This window comes from Salmo trutta, chromosome 23, assembly GCF_901001165.1.
Source record: "Salmo trutta chromosome 23, fSalTru1.1, whole genome shotgun sequence".
In the NCBI taxonomy this organism is placed as follows: domain Eukaryota; kingdom Metazoa; phylum Chordata; class Actinopteri; order Salmoniformes; family Salmonidae; genus Salmo; species Salmo trutta.
Genome location: NC_042979.1, coordinates 3847024 through 3866261, shown reverse-complemented (window position 1 = coordinate 3866261; position 19238 = coordinate 3847024). Strand labels below are relative to the sequence as shown.

At 43.4% G+C, this 19238-nt stretch overlaps 1 protein-coding gene across 3 annotated transcripts in view; it reads left to right on the top strand.

Annotated features, from left to right (window-relative positions):
• The first annotated feature begins 287 nt into the window (after positions 1-287).
• Positions 288-19238, top strand: part of znf462 (zinc finger protein 462) — a 101601-nt gene continuing 82650 nt past the window's right edge. For all 3 annotated transcript variants that reach the window (XM_029708529.1, XM_029708530.1, XM_029708527.1), the window contains exon 1: positions 288-483. The gene's annotated coding sequence lies outside the window, so the exon portion shown is untranslated. The remainder of the gene's footprint in view (positions 484-19238) is intronic.

The window sequence follows — 19238 nt, the reverse complement described above, 5'->3', positions numbered from 1 at the left end:
ATAGAGTACACAGCATCATTACCAAGGTTCAGTCTGTGAACTGCAGATAACCCTAATGACGTGTGCATATGGATATAATACTTCTATATCGACGCAGTCGAGATGTTAACGACGTCCATTCAATCTGACTGTAGCCTACATGGGTTTAAATTGACTCAATGGAGGATGAGTTCCTCTGGGGATACACACGTTGATCATCATCTTGCTGTTCCTGCTCCTTTCCTGTCGTCTTATAGCAAACTCTTGTGCACCCTCTGGTGCTTGCTAGTCTCCAAAACTTATTTGTGTTGCCTGCTTTGCAGATTGTCTTCCTTGTCTCTGTGGTTGCTCATTATTCAGAGACAGGCGGATCTCAGGTCATCTGCAGCTGCAGCAACGGAGAAGCAGGAAAGATGGCGATCATCCATTAGACCGGACGCACGCATGAAATACAGGACAACTTTTAGGAAGAAGATCGCTTCTCCACCAGAAGAAGACATACCTGTGAGTTTATAACGTCATTTACCAGTTTGTTCAAGATCACGGCTCGCTTGGCTTCATGGTTCAGGAGCACGTCGTTGTTTGGTAGATGAAATACAGAAGCGAGCGCCTCGTGAATGACCTGCAAAGAGCTCATCTCATTTTCTTAGTGTAGGACCAGACGTGGTGAATTTGAGATAGCCAGCCGGTGCGAGCGAGAATAAACGGGTGAACGAACGAAATAACGCTTGAGCTGGCGCTGGCACCCATTGTATTCAAAGTCATCTAGGTTCTTCTACCTATATATATACTCCCAACCTTCCATTCGTTTAGCTTTCTATCTATCCGTCTTTCGTTATTCGTTTTGTTGAACTAGTCAAACTGGACGAGGAGGGGGAAAAAAAGAGAACCGAGGTTGTGAGCTGCGTGTTTCAGCACTAGGTCGGGAGAGTTTTATTTTGGCATGTCTGGCCAGGGGATTTAGCGTCGGTCCCCCGTCTGTGTTGTGCGATTGCTTCAAGAAGAAGCCATTGCACGGATTGCTCTACCTCCTCTTCTAGCACAGCCAGCAAACCAGCCAGCCAGAGCCAAGAGAGAGAGAGAGTCCAGCCTCCATTAGCGACAGTCTGGCTGGCATAGCCGCTGGTACACTTCCAGACACTCACTAAAAAGCCATAGCTTGTTCCCTCAATTAAAATCTAATCTGCTGGGGATTTCATATGGTTCTCCTTATGATTTGATCTATCAAGCTACAGGGCAGCTTCATGGATGAATTGCCACCTTTTTTAAAATTTTCAGTTTAGACTTTTTGTTGAAATGAATGATTTGAGTCTGATCACCCGGGCTGTTTTGGATGCGTATGCTGTCAGCCAGGGCTCTGAAGTCAGGTATGTCATTGTGGGGCTTCACCATAAAATGGAGGAAGGCAGATGACTCTCAGAGGAGAGCCTGGAGTCAGACAGGAGCCCTCACGGAAGAACAAAGGTTGACTTTTTTGTTGTTGCCCTGTACAGCAGCCAGTTTTGGGTTGTTATATTCAGTAGTTTGAAAGTCTTTTTTGGAGACTTCCAAATGTTTTCGTTTTATTTGTCGTGATTTATGAGAACTAGTAAAGGGGAAGTTTGTTTTGTTTTTTCAACCTTCAGCTATTTTATTTATTTTCCTTTTCCACCTGTTACATTATTGCCATTGATGTTAGGGAGAATTGGAGGGTGTTAAAGGAGTGTTATTATTGGGTCCCAGTGGTAGGACAGTCAGTGATGGCTTGGAGCTGACAATGAGATGGTGAGAGGACAGTCAGACACACATAGATGAAATGGGGATTTTAATGCCCCCCCCTCCCCCCACCCCCCACACACGATGAGGAGTATGAAGTTGGGCTAACTCAGGAAAGTTCCTGAGAGTAAAGTAGACACCTTTGAAAAGCAGTTTGCTACATCTCAACCATCTCACATTGCAGGCTCTGGTTATTCTACAATTTAGGCTACAGTAAATTACATAGGCAGAGCTCTCCAAAAGGTAACAAGTTACATGCTTTATTACACATATTGTTTTGAGATTTAAAGTTGATTACAAATGCATTACACATGTTTTGAGATTTAGAGTTTGAATACAAGGTGATACTTGGGCTATTAGTAGTTTGTTCATTGATTTGTTATTTATGTACTTGTTCTCAGCATGTAAAGTAAATGTAGTACTCTTCAACCTCAGTTTAACTGTGATGTATACTCTGTCTAACCTATCACTGAAGGAATGGCGTTCCTTGTCACTCAGTCAGAAGAAAACAAGGTGTGCTCCTCCATGTGCGTCTGCCTGCCTTGTGTGCCTGCGTGCGTGCTCATGCTCTCCTACAGACTCACTCACTCTGGCCACGGTGAAATCTTGCTGACAAGGAGACAGAGCTAGACACACTCTGCGACAACTGTGGGCTAGGAGGCAATCAAAATGGTGGCGCTAGTCTCGGTCTCTCATGTCATGTCAAGGGAAGCAGTTTCTCAAGGTGGAGCTAGCTGGATGTTTGGACTGAAAATATGAAGGCTTGTGGCTGAGAAATGTGTTTCTCAGGTAGCTTCAGAGCAGGTTCTTGTGTTTGCTGGGAAATTATGTTCTTACTAGATCTTGTTAGACTTCCTACTGTAGCTCCTGTGTGATATTTTACACATACATCTTGTGCAATGCATAATTGCTTCCTCTCTGAAGGATACTGTAACAGCCTAAGTTACCTGCGTTATAATACACTATGATCACAATTCATCACTGTGCTAAACAACTTGTCATTTCAGTCCACTAACAAAATGTTTTCTTAGTATTACTCCCGCTAGATTATTCTTGGATTTCCACAATAACTAAAATCTAATAGATGAAAAAACATCTGTATTTTCGACTTTTCTTTAAATAAGATCTTCTTCCTGGTCTACAATACAAAGACTAACTGATAAAACATCTCTTTGAAGTGAACTTCATGTCTATTTTTTACTCACTTTGTTATACAATGCTACTACTAGCCCAACTGGTGGTTTGTTCAAGACCTCCACAGGTTGTGTGATTCGTTTACTATAGAGGTCAGAGGGCATGGCATTATTGAAGGGTATTTTTGTTTTACTTCAGCGTTAATATTGGTATATTTTGTTCGTCATTGTACTCATTACTAATAGTGCAATGTTTAGTTCAAATATTTGTCGACTGCTGTAGCAAGGATCAGGATTAAGCCGCAGAAAGCGCTACAAAGTCTCTCCAAATTAAACAAGGTGACTTTTAGTTCCTATACAAATATTGATATTACGTCGATGTTTTATCCCCATCTAGTTGGAAGCAGAGACATTTATTTAGAGAGTTCGGGCAACTTTTAGAACAGCCGCCGTGTTCGCACCTTTAAGCATTCCATTCATCCATTCATTATCAGTATTTCTACGACGGGTTGGTCAAAACCCGCACACTGTACGTAGATGTTTCCATTGTGTTATTGACTGTTTGTTTATTCCATGTGTAACTCTGTGTTGTTTGTGTCACACTGCTTTGCTTTATCTTGGCCAGGTCGCAGTTGTAAATGAGAACTTGTTCTCAACTGGCCTACCTGGTTAAATAAAGGTGAAATAAAATAAAATTACAAGCATTGATAGATTGAGACTCGTTTGTTTGACCTGACAAAGATCCGTTTCGGATCAAAACGTTGTCAATAAAGCAGTGAATTGGGAGCTTAAAGAGTGTGCAGGCCTTCTTGTTCTTTACTGAGATGTGTTCAAAGCCATACTAAATAAACCAGTTAACCCCTAAGCCTACGACGCCATAATGGGAATCTTGTTTTCTGTTCCATTTGAGAAATCTCTGCGCTTCCAGGGGGTTTGTACAAACCTTGCTGTCTGTCTCTCGACATTTGCAACATTGTTTCAATGTTGAAATTCGATCTCCAGTGTCCTATTGAGAATCGACGTGTCAGGACATCTTTTCTCAGCCAGGGGAAATCATGAATAAGCATCATTTTTGTGGACGTATGCAAAGAAATGAAATTCAGCTACTTTGCTGTTATTCTAACTGCACTGTTTGACCTGACCGTGTTAGCCATAGTTGGCTAGCTAGCAAGCAAGGGATAAGTGCGTTGCCAGCCAGCATGGCAACAGAACATTTACAACGAACGACTGGGTCACGTCCATAGATACAGAACAAAAAGACTTTGCGACTGGGTCGCGTCTCCGGCAACCAAACTGATAGAATGAACAGCCAGCCGGCTTGGCTAGCAACCATAAATGTGTCGGGACTAGGCCTATATTTTCATTGAGGGATGAAATAGTAGCCTATGAATACATTTATCAAAATAACATTTTTTATTTAATTGGTAACCCACAACTTTTTATAGCACGGTTGTGCTGACCTACGGTACTCTGCGGACCGCAGCACAGCCGTGCTAGAGAAATTGTTTAGCACGCCCCCTCGTGTACAATTGCTTTATTGGAATCTTGTGCGTAGCATTGGTTACATTCAGTGAACTGCTATTGGTCAACATGGCTGCCATGGAATGTAGTGTCATGTAAATGCATCATAATGCAGAAACCTCATTGTCCCAACTTTCTAAACACATGGCTCTGGTTGTAAGGGATCTACTGTTGTGAACATTAGTCCAGTTCTTATAACAATCAGATATGCAACATAAAGAGGGACGTTAGAGAACAGCTCAGAAACTTTGAAAAATTGCACAGCAGGATTTGAAGGTTAGGTATTTAAGGATTACGTCAGAAAGCCTCCATTTACAGTGAGGGGGAAAAAGTATTTGATCCCCTGCTGATTTTGTACGTTTGCCCACTGACAAAGAAATGATGAGTCTATAATTTTAATGGTAGGTTTATTTGAACAGTGAGAGACAGAATAACAACAACAAAAAATCCAGAAAAACACATGTCAAAAATGTTATAAAATGATTTGCATTTTAATGAGGGAAATAAGTATTTGACCCCTCTGCAAAACATGACTTAGTATTTGGTGGCAAAACCCTTGTTGGCAATCACAGAGGTCAGACGTTTCTTGTAGTTGGCCACCAGGTTTGCACACATCTCAGGAGGGATTTTGTCCCACTCCTCTTTGCAGATCTTCTCCAAGTCATTAAGGTTTCGAGGCTGACATTTGGCAACTCGAACCTTCAGCTCCCTCCTCAGATTTTCTAGGGATTATTGTCTGGAGACTGGCTAGGCCACTCCAGGACCTTAATGTGCTTCTTTTTGAGCCACTCCTTTGTTGCCTTGGCTGTGTGTTTTGGGTCATTGTCATTCTGGAATACCCATCCACGACCCATTTTCAATGCCCTGGCTGAGGGAAGGAGGTTCTCACCCAAGATTTGACGGTACATGGCCCCGTCCATCATCCCTTTGATGCGGTGAAGTTGTCCTGTCCCCTTAGCAGAAAAACACCCCCAAAGCATAATGTTTCCACCTCCATGTTTGACGGTGGGGATGGTGCTCTTGGGGTCATAGGCAGCATTCCTCCTCCTCCAAACACGGCGAGTTGAGTTGATGCCAAAGAGCTCCATTTTGGTCTCATCTGACCACAACACTTTCACACTTTCACCCAGTTGTCCTCTGAATCATTCAGATGTTCATTGGCAAACTTCAGACGGGCATGTATATGTGCTTTCTTGAGCAGGGGGACCTTGCGGGCGCTGCAGGATTTCAGTCCTTCACGGCGTAGTGTGTTACCAATTGTTTTCTTGGTGACTTTTTTCCCTCACTGTATACTGAACAAAAATATAAACACAACATGTAAAGTGTTATTCCCATGTTTCATGAGCTGAAATAAAAGATCCCAGAAATGTTCCATGCTCACAAACAGCTTATTTCTCAAAAATTGTGTGCACAAATGTGTTTACACCCCTGATAGTGCCAAAATAATCCATCCAACTAACAGGTGTGGCATATCAAGAAGCCGATAAACAGCATGATTATTACACAGGTGCACCTTGTGCTGGGGACAATAAAAGGCCACTCTAAAATGCAGTTTGGTCACACAACAAGTTTTGAGGGAGCGTGCAGGAGTGTCCACCAGAGCTGTTGCCAGGAGTGTCCTGACTGCAGGAGTGTCCACCAGAGCTGTTGCCAGAGAATTTAATGTTCATTTCGCTTCCATAAGCTGCCTCCAACGTCGTTTTAGAAAATTTGGCAGTATGTACAACTGGCCTCACAACCGCAGACCACGTGTAACCATGCCACCCTGGATCTCCACATCCGGCTTCTTCACCTGCGGGATCGTCTGAGACCAGCAACCCGGACAGCTGATGAAACTGCGGGTTTGCACAACTGTAGAATTTCGCACAAACTGTCAGAAAACGTCTCAGGGAAGCTCATCTGAGTGCTCGTCGTCCTCACCAGAGTCTTGACCTGACCTTGACCTGACTGCAGTTTAGCATTGTAACTGACTTCAGTGGGCAAATGCTCACCTTCGGTGGCCACTGGCATAATGGGGACGTGTGCACTTCACGGATTAATCCTGGTTTCAACTGTACTAGCCAGATGGCAGACAGCGTGTATGGCGTTGTGTGGGCAAGCGGTTTGCGGATGTCGACCTTGTGAACAGAGTGCACCATGGGGGCGGTGGGGTTATAGTATGGGCAAGCATAAGCTACGGACAATGAACACAAGCGCATTTTATCGATGGCAATTTAAATGCACAGAGATACTGTGACGAGATCCTGAGGCCCATTGTCATGCCATTCATCCACCGCCATCACCTCATGTTTCAGCATGATAATGCACGGCCCAATGTCGCAAGGATCTGTACTCAATTGCTGGAAGCTGAAAATGTCTCAGTTCTTCCATGGCCTGCATACTCACCAGACATGTCAACCATTGAGTATGTTTGGGATGCTCTGGATCGACATCAAAGACCAGACATCAAAGTTCCAGTTCCCGCCAATATCCAGCAACTTCGCACAGCCATTGAAGAAGAGTGGGACAACATTTCAAAGGCCACAATCAACAGCTTGATGAACTATATGCAAAGTAGATATGTCGCGCTACATAAGGCAAATAGTGGTCATAGTAGATACTGACTGGTTTTCTGATCAGCACCCCTACTTTTCCCCCCCATATCTGTGACCAACAGGTACAATATCTGTATTCCCAGTCATGTGAAATCCATAGATTAGGGCCTAATGAATTTATTTCAATTGACTTATTCCTTATATGAACTGTAACTCAGTCAAATCTTTGAAATCGTTGCGTTTCTATTTTTGTTCAGTGTATTTTTTTAAAAGGGGAAGAATTAGACAACATAATGAATAGTTAGTGGAGGAGGTAGGAAATGGAGCTCGCACAAGAGGTAGAATGATGTTTCTTTCTTGACATGATGCATTGGCTCACATTTTTATATAGTAGGCTACTTGGCCCTATTTCAGAAGGGCCCCTATGTGTCAATATTGGCCATTGAATGCGTTTTGACTCAAAACACAGCTTCCTGCTTGCCAATTAACTTTCATTTTATTCAAACACTAGCTCACGTTACAGCTATTTCTATTCTGAACTTGATTTTGTCTTTCGATGAATGGGCACAGGTCATGGTGGAATAAATTAAACTGGATAATGAAGTGGTTTTCTTGTGGAAATGACATACTGGTTACTGTTGCCATGTTTCACTTCAGTGCCAATGGCGTCATCTTACCCTGTACGCTAACTTTGGAAGTGGTTATGAAATAACTTTGCTTAACAGTTTTGTTTAAATATTTGGTCATTTTTACTTTGCATTATAAAATACATTAGGGCCAGGGAGTTTTTCCAAGTTACGCCAGCTTGTGGAAGGAGCTTATGTGTTCTATCTGTAGAAACTTTTGACACTATATATCATATTGTGTGAAATGTTTTAAGCATTTGGCTTTACAGTGTGTGACGACTGCACTTACACTTATATTTTGAAATGATGAGACATGGAAACAAGACACAATGTCCAGGGCTCATCATGACACATCTAGGCCTATTTTGACCCAAATGGAAGAAGACCCAATGTGTGTGTCGATGCCAAGTCTTCTAACAAGTTACCATATTTAATCAGACTGCTATACGCTAGCCACCAGCTTTAGCTTTAGGTCATAGGTCAGCTAGTCTGGTTAGTCTCATCCACAATGCTTCATAAGCTTCTCAAACAAGACACAGTATTACTAACCCTGTCAGTTAACTCTGAGCTACTTCCGAGCTGCCTGTGGTGGAAAGAGAGAGACGCGTGGAGATGCCTGTTCCTGAGGCAGTCGGGTGGCAGGGCACAAGGCCGTCTTTGAGAGGGAACAGGAGTGGTCTTGTAGAGAGGATCCACTGGCCTCAGCCTACGGAGCAATGAAGCTGTCCAACGGCGATGAAATATTTAATGGAGTTGGAATGGAGGTCCCACTGGTCAGTTAATATTAATGGGTCTCTCATCTTTCCATCACAATTTGTGTTGCTCTTCAAGAGGGTGGTTTGGCTGACCTGAAAAGGGAACTTTTGGCTACGTCTCCTCTACAAATAAGAGAGACACAAAAAGCTGAAAAGGTTTAAAAGACGTTTCAAAAGATCCAGTCTAGAAAGTCATTCTTCTTTTAGGCTTTCCAGTTTCCACCAGTAGGATCTATGTCTATGTCCCTCTCCGGTCATATCAAGACCTCTGGACCAGTTTGTAACCTCACCAAACATTGTAACTGTAGTATCTGCTATGTCAAGGTTACAAGGAAGATGACGGTAATGGTGAATGTTTTGGCAGACGTACAGAGAGACGGTCATTTAGAGAAATTTGGCCTACACCTCATAAAAAGCAATAATGTTTTAAGATTAGTCATGTTCTTGTTTATCTTTAAATTTAACAGCTATATTAAAGGATTAAAGAAAAACCCAAGTCTAAAAATAGAGGACAGCCTTCAAAATACTTCTGGTGTTGACCATCACTGAAGCAAGGTAGAAGAGCCATGCACTTATTGAATGGTTTGCTTCTTCAGATGACAGCTCTGAACGTAGTGGGCAAACCCCAACACATCGAGAGAGAGAGAGTGAGCTGATGTAATTTTATAGTAATCGTGTAGTGGGCTAATCTTGTTACAACCTATTCACAACCTTTGTTTCATACCTATGTGGGTGTCTGTCAACAGAGACCAATGATAGTCACGCTTTGTGTACTATGTGTGATCCCTCAAGGGAGAAATGAAATCCATATGCCTCAAATCTACTTTGAATCGGACACATTGGTAGATTCAGATTGGCTTTGTAGATTGAGATCGGCTTTGTAACATTGGTAAACGGTGCCAAACAGAGATGGGTTATGGACTGGCTGCATGGTTGTATTGTGGAATGCTGAATGCATCGTGAGGTATGGGCCCTGGTCAAAAGTAGTGCACTATATAGGGAATAGGGTACCATTTGAGACACAGACATAGTTTTCTTTCCTGAAGTAATTGTCCTTGTGGAAAAACACTTCCTGCAAGACTGTCCTTGGACATCCTTCTTCAGTTTTTTGTTTCTTTAACTCCACTTATTAATCCTTGACCCAGCACATTCCCTTTGGTAAATACAAAACCAAGCCATTTTGAAAGAAGAGCCATAACTTGACTTTTGCTTGAGTTTGAGTTTTGCTTCAACCAGACCGAGGGTTTGACTTTGAGTCTCCTCTCAATTGGCCACTAAATCTAGAATCTTGTTTTAAGGTCGGTGATTACTAGTCATCATTTAAAGTTCTCATACATTTGTAAATGGGAACATAAGTGTTGCCGTTTGCTCAGCTTGTTTGTTTTCACGCTAACCTTTTGGCCTGGGTCCTCGACCTTGAGGCCTTTCGACAATCACACCATTTGATTGAGATTTCTGGATTTTGAGAGATTTCTTATGACTTATAATGGTCATTTCCACAGCCTTGTGGTGCTGAACAGCTGTCATTTGTGTAGGATAATGGAAATTCCACAATGTGAGATGACCATTTAATTGAGTACTAAAGTGATGGTTTTACGGTAATGGTTTTAGATATGGGAGGCAGATATTGTTCTGAATGATTGCAGAATAGTTGTTTCTAGAGGCAGTTGGTGTGTCGGATGTTTTTCTGTGACTCTAGTGCACACCGTTTTCCCTTTACTACATATTAATGAATTTCAAGCAACTGCTGTAGCTAGTGAGAGCGTTGAGAAAATGGATACAAATGATGAAGTCCTGACACTATGCCAAAGCAAAGCAAAGCATTGGCAGGATATGGCCTCAAAGATTACATTAAATGAATGACATTTTGAACAAAATATAATTGAACACATCTTGTTGGTGCTTAGCCTACCTGTACATATGTTGATTCCTTTCCGTTGCACTTTAACACTCAAGAGCAGGTGTTTTGAGCAGGAGCAACGTCAAAGTAAAGCGAGGGTTTGCGTCATCTGAGAAGTTTCTCAGCTCAGACCATGGAGAATACTCCAACCCAAAAGGCAGAGAAACCTGGCGAGAAATACCTCCACTTATTTTGTTAACAATAAAATAATCATGCTCAAGGCTTGCAATTAGTCTGTGCGCTTAATCATTTTGGAGGGTGCCATATTTAATTAACCTTGTTGCTGTGAGCCTAAGAGCAAGAGTTTTGTCAGTTTCGATCAGAAATAGAAACAAATGAACTAATTGTGAAGCACTGCAAATGTGGTTCATTAAACACAAAACGTGGCCTCTCATGGCCCTTCACAAGTTCCATATTTGTTGGCGGTGTGCACTGTGATCCTCAAATCTCTTGAGATCTGTCTGTCTGAAGAAGACCTTGTGGTGATCATGCATCCACCGACCAGAAAACAACTTCTCCTTTCCCTGGCAGCTATGACAGCAGAAAATGAGAAAAGAAATTGGTCCAGGTCTGTGCTCTTAGCTAAACAGTCCCATCTGTGTAACAAGATAGCAGGGTAAAGGCAGGTAGCAGGGTATGGAGAGGGAATGGGTTGCCAATGCAGACCTTGAGGATTCACAAAATGGTGGGTGACCGTCCAATGCCGCTGAGCCACTGATACTTCCCTGTTCTCTCTCTTCTGCTCTGCAGTGGGCTGGGACTCGGCTGTGAAATGGAGCGCTCTCTCTGTCACCGTGTAGCTAGCTCTGTTCTGTCTCTGTGTAGCTAGCTCTTCACCCAGCCTCTGCTCTGCTGCCCTCTGTGATGCAGAAGATAATTCTGTCAGGCCAGAGGGAACAGCAAGCCAAGTGAGGTGACTCTGCTTAAAACAGGTTGAGCAATAGTCTGATGAGACATCACTGAACCCCAGCCATGCATGGCAGGAAGGATCCAGAGTACTGAGACTTTTATCTAGCCTAGCTGCCATCAGACCAAACCTACTAGGGTTTTAAGGATTTACTAAGCCATGTTTTGTTGCTTTTGTTGATTGCTTTTTGCAGTTTGAAGGTCACACAGCCAGTTGGTGAAATGATAATGGCTTCCCTTTGGATTAATCCAGCAATGTTTGTTATTAATATTGAATGTTGTGTATGTTTGCTTCAGCAGGCAACGTTAATGTTAGGATAATACTATACGAGCACATTGATCTATGAGTAGATCGTAGCAGCCTTGCCTTTGAGGCATTATACCATGATTAAATGCATAGCTAGCTAAATGACACGAGAGGGACAACTATGGAGGAGCACTTTTCTTTCTTGATCTGCAGCTCCATTATCTTCTGCTTGTGCAAGAGGGGGCCGTTGCTCTTGAGTGCTCTGTGTCACAAGCACCCTTTTTTTAGAAGCAGTGTAGCAACAATAGAAGCTTTCTATAAGAGACAAATGCTACCCTCGGAGCAAGGTTGTACTGTGCCATGACGCGCTCTTTTGATTCAACCCTCTGAACCATGGAGTGGCTTTGATGGGAAGAGGAAATGGGAAATGGTTTGGTTGGCAGGCGGGCGGGCAGCTCAGACCGCATAAAGAAAAAGAAATGTTGCGATATTAAGTATTAAACGCTAGTGAGCGGTAGCTAGCTCGGTTGATGTCAGATGTCTGCCATCTGATAATGACTGTTGGACAAGGCTCCTTTCTGAATTTGCAGGGATTCCTATGGATTCCCAAACATCAATAGCAAATTATAATTTCTCACTGTGGATTAGCATAAAACTGTGCTTAGCTGTCCTAATGGTGTTTTTTGAAGTGAAGTCTTGCTTCAAGCTCTCATTCAACATTACAAGTCTTTGAGGTCCAAAGATCAAAATCCTCCTCTTGCTCTATTAGTACTGAAGCCATACAGGTTTAGTATGACATGTAACACGACAAGTGTTTAACAAGCGTTTTTTTTTTTTGTCGACAAGGATAGTCATATTATAAGCGTTTCCATTGTTAATGAATTAATTAGCTCATTATTACTCAGAGAGCTATTAAAATGGAGATGTTGAAGATAATTATTTCAGAGGAGAAGCTGTTGCTACCACGTTTGCATCTCTATAGTGAACACGGCCATTTTCTGTGAATACCCATGATTCAGATGGGTCCTGCTGTCACCAGTCTGTATCTCCACCCCCTCAGTCGGATTGTGATATTAACGACGGTCCGTCACACAGTGAAAGATCTGCCTGTGTAGAAGCGGGGCTTTAGTCGGGCGTTAGGTGTTCTCTGTCTGAGAAGCTTCGTGTTAGTTGGTTATAATGGTTGACCTAGTTCAACTCGGCTGCCATATGCTTCCTGGAACACATTTCATCTAAAATAAAAGCACTTTTTTTTTTTTTTGGCGGTGGAGATTGTACATTACAGTAATCTTCTCCAATCATCTCATTTAGTAATGTTTCAAGCCAAGGTGTCATAATATTAAAAGATGTTGCAACTCATTTTGAAAACATTGTAAAATATTGGATTATCAGAATCCTGATCCATCCATGCTGATTGATTGATTCACCATCTTCACAGTGGTCTGCAGTGGGCTAAATCAGGGTCACATAGTGTTTCTTGGTAGTCTTAAACAAATGTACTTTGAAACAAAAGTATACGCCTAACCCACATGGTTATGGGTTAAATAAAGAAGACACCTGTACCAGATATAGAGTTGAAATGTAGATTAGGAACATTGCTGCGGGGACTTGCTTCCATTTAGCCACAAGAGTATTAGTGAGGTTGGGCACTGATGTTGGGCGATTAGGCCTGGCTCGCAGTCGGCGTTCCAATTCATCTCAAAGGTGTTCGATAGGGTTGAGGTCAGGGCTCTGTGCAGCCCTTCCACACCGATCTCAACAAACCATTTTTTGTGCTTTGTGCACGGGGGCATTGTTATGCTGAAACAGGAAAGGGCCTTTCCCAAACTGTTGCCACAAAGTTGGAAGCACAGAATCATCTAGAATGTCATTGTATGCTGTAGCGTTAACCCATTTCATGAATGGACAGTTATTGTGCTGACATTGCTTCCAGAGGCAGTTTGGAACTCGGTAGCGAGTGTTGCAACCGAGGACAGACGATTTTTACATGCTACGCTCTTCAGCACTCTGCTGGTCCCATTCTGTGAACTTGTGTGGCCTACCACTTTGCAGTTGAGCCGTTGTTGCTCCTAGACATTTCCACTTCACAATAACAGCACTTACAGTTGCAGGGCAGAAATCTGATGAATTGACTTGTTGGAAAGGTGGCATCCTATGACGATGCCACGTTGAAAGTCACTGAGCTCTTTAGTAAGGCCATTCTATTGCTAATGTTAGTCTGTGGAGATTGCATGTCTGTTTGCTCAATTTTATACACCTGTCAGCAACGGGTGTGGCTGAAATAGCCGAATCCACTCATTTGAAGGGGTGTCCACATACTTTTGTATATGTCGTGTATGTCACCACCATTTTAAACTGAGGAGATATCTCATACTCCCAGCCTGTGTTGATGTCACCACTCACCATGCCTAGCAGCAGCCTGCTGGGCAGGGACTCACTGGAAGATGACTGTCTGTAACCTCATATGGCCTCTGAAATGGCACCCTATTCCCTATGCAGTGCACTACTTTTGACCAGGGCCCGACCCATGATACCAGGGCTGTGTCTGAAATGACACTCTGTTCCCTAAAGTGCACTACTTTTGACCAGAGCCATATGGCACCCTATTCTCTATGTAGTGCACTTCTTTGGCCACAGAGCTCTGGTCAAATTATACCAGCAGATTCTTTTTCCCACTGATTGGTCTTTTGACCAATCACATCAGATCTTTTCATTTTCAGATCTGAGTGGTCAAAAGACCAATTAGTGAAAACAAGATCAGAACTGGGCTGCCTGTCTAAACCAGGGGAGAATGATTCCCCTCTCATTGAAGCCACAGAAGTTCAAGGCCCACCACGACACTGAACCGATTCTTTTAAAATCGCAGACAGAAGCATCATTTGGTTGCTAACGGCAGCCTGCAGTACCTCGGTCGGCCTTTCAATTTGAGTTCCTACTCAATGAGCGGGAGCAGCGCTGAGCTAGCCTGCAACATCACTTCCTAGAGTAGCTCAAATTGCGCATGTCATGTCTCCATGAGAGGCAATCTTAACCGGCTTTATTTGACTTCAATGCGCTATTGAGTCTTCACATAGGAATGAATGGTGTCACGTGATCGATGGCTTTGTCCATTCATATATACAGTCATTGGTCTAAACACAGACATAAAGGCGCTGCATGGTCAATCTGACGTCTGCATTGGCCGTGCAGCATTTACGATGATACGGCCTCTGCAGAAGTCAGAGGGCATTCATACTTCTTGCGCTTCGCAGCGCAGACCTGTTCAGCAGAGCTGTTGTGAAGTAAGTTATCAAGGAAGTGAGTTTGTGGTTATACAAGACCTTCCGCCCCCTACCTACCGTCAATCAATCAGCTAAATGGAGCTATATGGAGCCCTCTGCATTGTTAAAAATTCGGGAGGCGTACGGCGATGCAGTACGGAGTGCAATTTGGCCTCTGCATGCATCCGGAGGCTCCGCAATTGCTTCACACCCTCTACAGTGCATTCGGAAAGTATTCAGGCTCCTTGACATTTTCCATATTTTGTTACGTTACAGCCTTATTCTAAAAATGTGCTCATCAATCTACACACAATACCCCATGATGACGAAGCAAAAACAGGTTTTTAGACATTTTTGCAAATGTATTAAAAATAAAAAACTTATATCATATTTACTTAAGTATTCAGACCCTTTCTCAGTACTTTGTTGAAGCACCATTGGCAGCGATTACAGCCTTGAGTCTTCTTGGGTATGACGCTACAAGCTTGGCACACCTGTATTTGGGAAGTTTCTCCCATTCTTCTCTGTAGATCAGGTTGGATGGGGAGCGTTGCTGCACAGATATTTTCAGGTTTCTCCAGAAATGTTCGATTGGGTTCAAGTCCGGGCTCTGTCAGGGCCACTCAAGGAATTCAAAGACTTGTCCCGAAGACACTCCTGCGTTGTCTTGGCTGTGTGCTTAGAGTCATTGGAAGGTGAACCTTTGCCCCTGTCTGAGGTCCTGAGCGCTCTGGAGCAGGTTTTCATCAATGATGTCTCTGTACTTTGCTCCGTTAATCCTTTCCTCGATCCTGACTAGTCTCCCTGACCCTGCCGCTGAAAAACATCCCCACAGCATGACGCTGCTACCACCATGCTTCACCGTAGGGATGGTGTCCGGTTTCTCTGGCAAATGCCAAACATCCTGCACGGTGTTGGGCTGTAAGCACAACCCCCACCTGTGGACGTCGGGCCCTCATACCACCCTCATGGAGTCTGTTTCTGACCGTTTGAGCAGACACATGCACATTTGTGGCCTGCTGGAGGTCATTTTGCAGGGCTCTGGCAGTGCTTCTCCTGCTCCTCCTTGCACAAAGGCGGAGGTAGCGGTCCTGCTGCTGGGTTGTTGCCCTCCTACGGCCTCCTCCACGTCTCCTGATGTACTGGCCTGTCTCCTGGTAGCGCCTCCATGCTCTGGACACTACGCTGACAGACACAGCAAACCTTCTTGCCACAGCTCGCATTGATGTGCCATCCTGGATGAGCTGCACTACCTGAGCCACTTGTGTGGGTTGTAGACTCCGTCTCATGCTACCACTAGAGTGAAAGCACCACCAGCATTCAAAAGTCACCAAAACATCAGCCAGGAAGCATAGGAACTGAGAAGTGGTCTGTGGTCCCCACCTGCAGAACCACTCCTTTATTGGGGGTGTCTTGCTAATTGCCTATAATTTCTACCTGTTGTCTAATTGATTTTGCCCAACAGCATGTGAAATTTATTGTCAATCAGTGCTGCTTCCTAAGTGGACAGTTTGATTTCACAGAAGTGTGATTGACTTGGAGTTACATTGTGTTGTTTAAGTGTTCCCTTTATTTTTTTGAGCAGTGTATATGTGTATATATATATATATATATATATATATATAAAAAAAATGAATAAATTTGCAAACATTTCTAAAAACTTGATTTCACTGTCATTATGTGGTATTGTGTGTAGAGTGCCATTTCAGACACATACCAGTTGATATCTGATTAATCTTATGATATTGTACCTATTCTAACGGCAGACTATTGATTTATGTCCTCTGTTTTGAATTTGACTCATCGATCAGCCAGGTGGAATCAGTGATTTAATCGCTGTGTTTTTAGAAACCTGCTCAAATGAGTAGAGCCACACAATCAAATAATGTCACGATGTCACGCCTGCTCCCGCTCCCTCCAGGCGGTCCATCATTACGCACACTTGTCATCATCATTACGCGCATCAGCACAATATTGGACCCACCTGGACTCCATTACTTTGTTGATTGCCCCTCTATATCTGTCTGCTCCTCAGTTTGTTCCCCGTGTCAGCATTGATGTTGTTACGTTTTCCCCTGCCCAGATGCTGTTCTTGTTTGTTTCTTGTCTGTTATCCATTAAATGTTCACTCCCTGTACTTGCTTCTCGTCTCCCAGCGTCTGTCCTTACAGAATGCTGACACCACAATTTGAAGCTTCAGGAAGTTTTTTGTTTTATGTTTTTGTTGGTGACGTCGGGTCTGGGTGCTGCTGCCGGAGGAAGCAGGGGTGCCTCAGCTGGCTCTTTGGGCTCCCACGCCTCAGCCGACTCATCAGGCTCCCATCCCACGTCATGCCTCAACTGGGTCGTCGGGCTCCCATGCCTCAGCCGGCTCATCAGGCTCCCATCCCACGTCATGCCTCAACTGGGTCGTCGGGCTCCCATGCCTCAGCCGGCTCATCAGGCTCCCATCCCAAGTTATGCCTCAGCCGGCTCGTCAGGCTCCCACGGTTCCGCCGGCTTGTCAGGCTTCCACGCTTCCGCCGGCTCGTCAGGCTCCCATGCCTCAGCCGGCTCGTCAGGCTTCCGCGCTTCAACCGGCTTGTCGGGCTTCCACGCCTCAGCTGGCCCATCGGGCTTGCCCAGGTGGGACACCGGGTGGCGCCCCTGGGGGTGGGTGGGGGTACTGTCAAGCCTGCTCCCGTTCCCCCTCCCTGGTGCTAGAGAGCGCAAGGCCCAGCACACTTGTCACCATCATTACGCGCATCTTATTGCGCATAATATTGGACTCACCTGGACTCAATTACTTTGTTGATTGCCCATCTATATCTGTCTGCTCCTCAGTTTGTTCCCCGTGTCAGCATTGATGTCTTTATATTTTCCCCTGTCCAGATGCTGTCCTTGTTTTATTTTTAAAAAGTAATTAAAAAAATGTTAGGGGGTGGATCAGCTTTAATATTGAGTATAGGTTGTTGCTTCCATCAATGTAATTGTCTGAATCATTTCCAATCAGCCTTATATTTTGGGGGTAAATATATATATCTATATACATACAGTTGAAGTCGTAAGTTTACATACACCTTAGCCAAATACATTTGAACTCACTTTTTCACAATTCCTGATGTTTAATCCTTGTAAAAAAATTCCCTGTATTAGGTCAGTTAGGATCTCCACTTTATTTTAAGAATGTGAAATGTCAGAATAATAGTCGAGAGAGTGATTTATTTCAGCTTTTATTTCTTTCATCACATTCCCAGTGGGTCAGACGTTTTCATACCCTCAATTAGTATTTGGTGGCATTGCCTTTAAATTGTTTAACTTGGGTCAAACGTTTTGGGTAGCCTTCTGCAAGCTTCCCACAATAAATTGGGTGAATTTTGACCCATTCCTCCTGACAGAGCTGGTGTAACTGAGTCAGGTTTGTAAGTCGCCTTGCTCGCACACACTTTTTCAGTTCTGCCCACACATTTTCTATGGGATTGAGGTCAGGGCTTTGTGATGGCCACTCCAACACGTCCAACACATTGTCCTTAAGCCATTTTGCCACAACTTTGGAAGTATGCTTGGGGATATTGTCCATTTGGAAGACCCATTTGTGACCAAGCTTGCACTTCCTGACTGATGTCTTAAGATGTTGCTTCAATATATCTACATAATCTTCCTGCCTCATGATGCCATCTATTTTGTGCAGTGCACCAATCCCTCCAGCCGCAAAGCACCCCAACAACATGATGCTGCCACCCCCGTGCTTCACGGTTGGGATGGTGTTCTTCGGCTTGCAAGCTTCCCCCTTTTTCCTCTAAACATAACGATGCACAAAGTAGATGTCCTAACCGACTTGCCAAAGCTATAGTTTGTTGACAAGAAATTTGTGGAGTGGTTGAAAACGAGTTTTAATGACTCCAACCTAAGTGTATGTAAACTTCCGACTTCAACTGTATATACAGTGCCTTCAGAAAGTATTCACATTCTTGACATTTTCCACATTTTGTTGTGTTACAGCCTGAATTGAAAATGGATTACATTTTTTGTCACTTGCCTACACACAATACCCCATAATGTCAAAGCGGAATTATGTTTTTAGACATTTTTATGTGTTGAGTCAGTAAGTATTCTACCCTTTTGTTATGGCAAGCCTAAATAAGTTCAGGAGTAAACATTTTCTTAACAAGTCACATAATAGTTGCAGGAACTAATTGTTGAATGACTACCTCATCTCTATACCCCACACATACAATTTTCTGTAAGAGCAGACATTGAATTTCCCTTTGAGCGTGGTAAAGTTATAAATTACACTTTGGATTGTGTAGCAATACCACAGTCACTGCAAAGATACAGGCATCCTTCCTAACTCAGTTGCCGGAGAGGAAGGGAACCTCTCATGGATTTCAGCATGAGGCCAATGGTGACTTTAAAACAGTTACAGAGTTTATTGACTGTGATAAGAGGAAACTGAGGATGGATCAACAACATTGTACTTACTCCACAATACTAACCTAATTGTTCAGAATAAAAAATATTCCAGACATGCATCCTGTTTGCAACAAGGCACTAAAGTAATAATGCAAAGAATGTGGCAAAGCAATTCACTTTTTGTCTTGAATACACAGTGTTATGTTTGGAAAAATCCAATACAACACGTT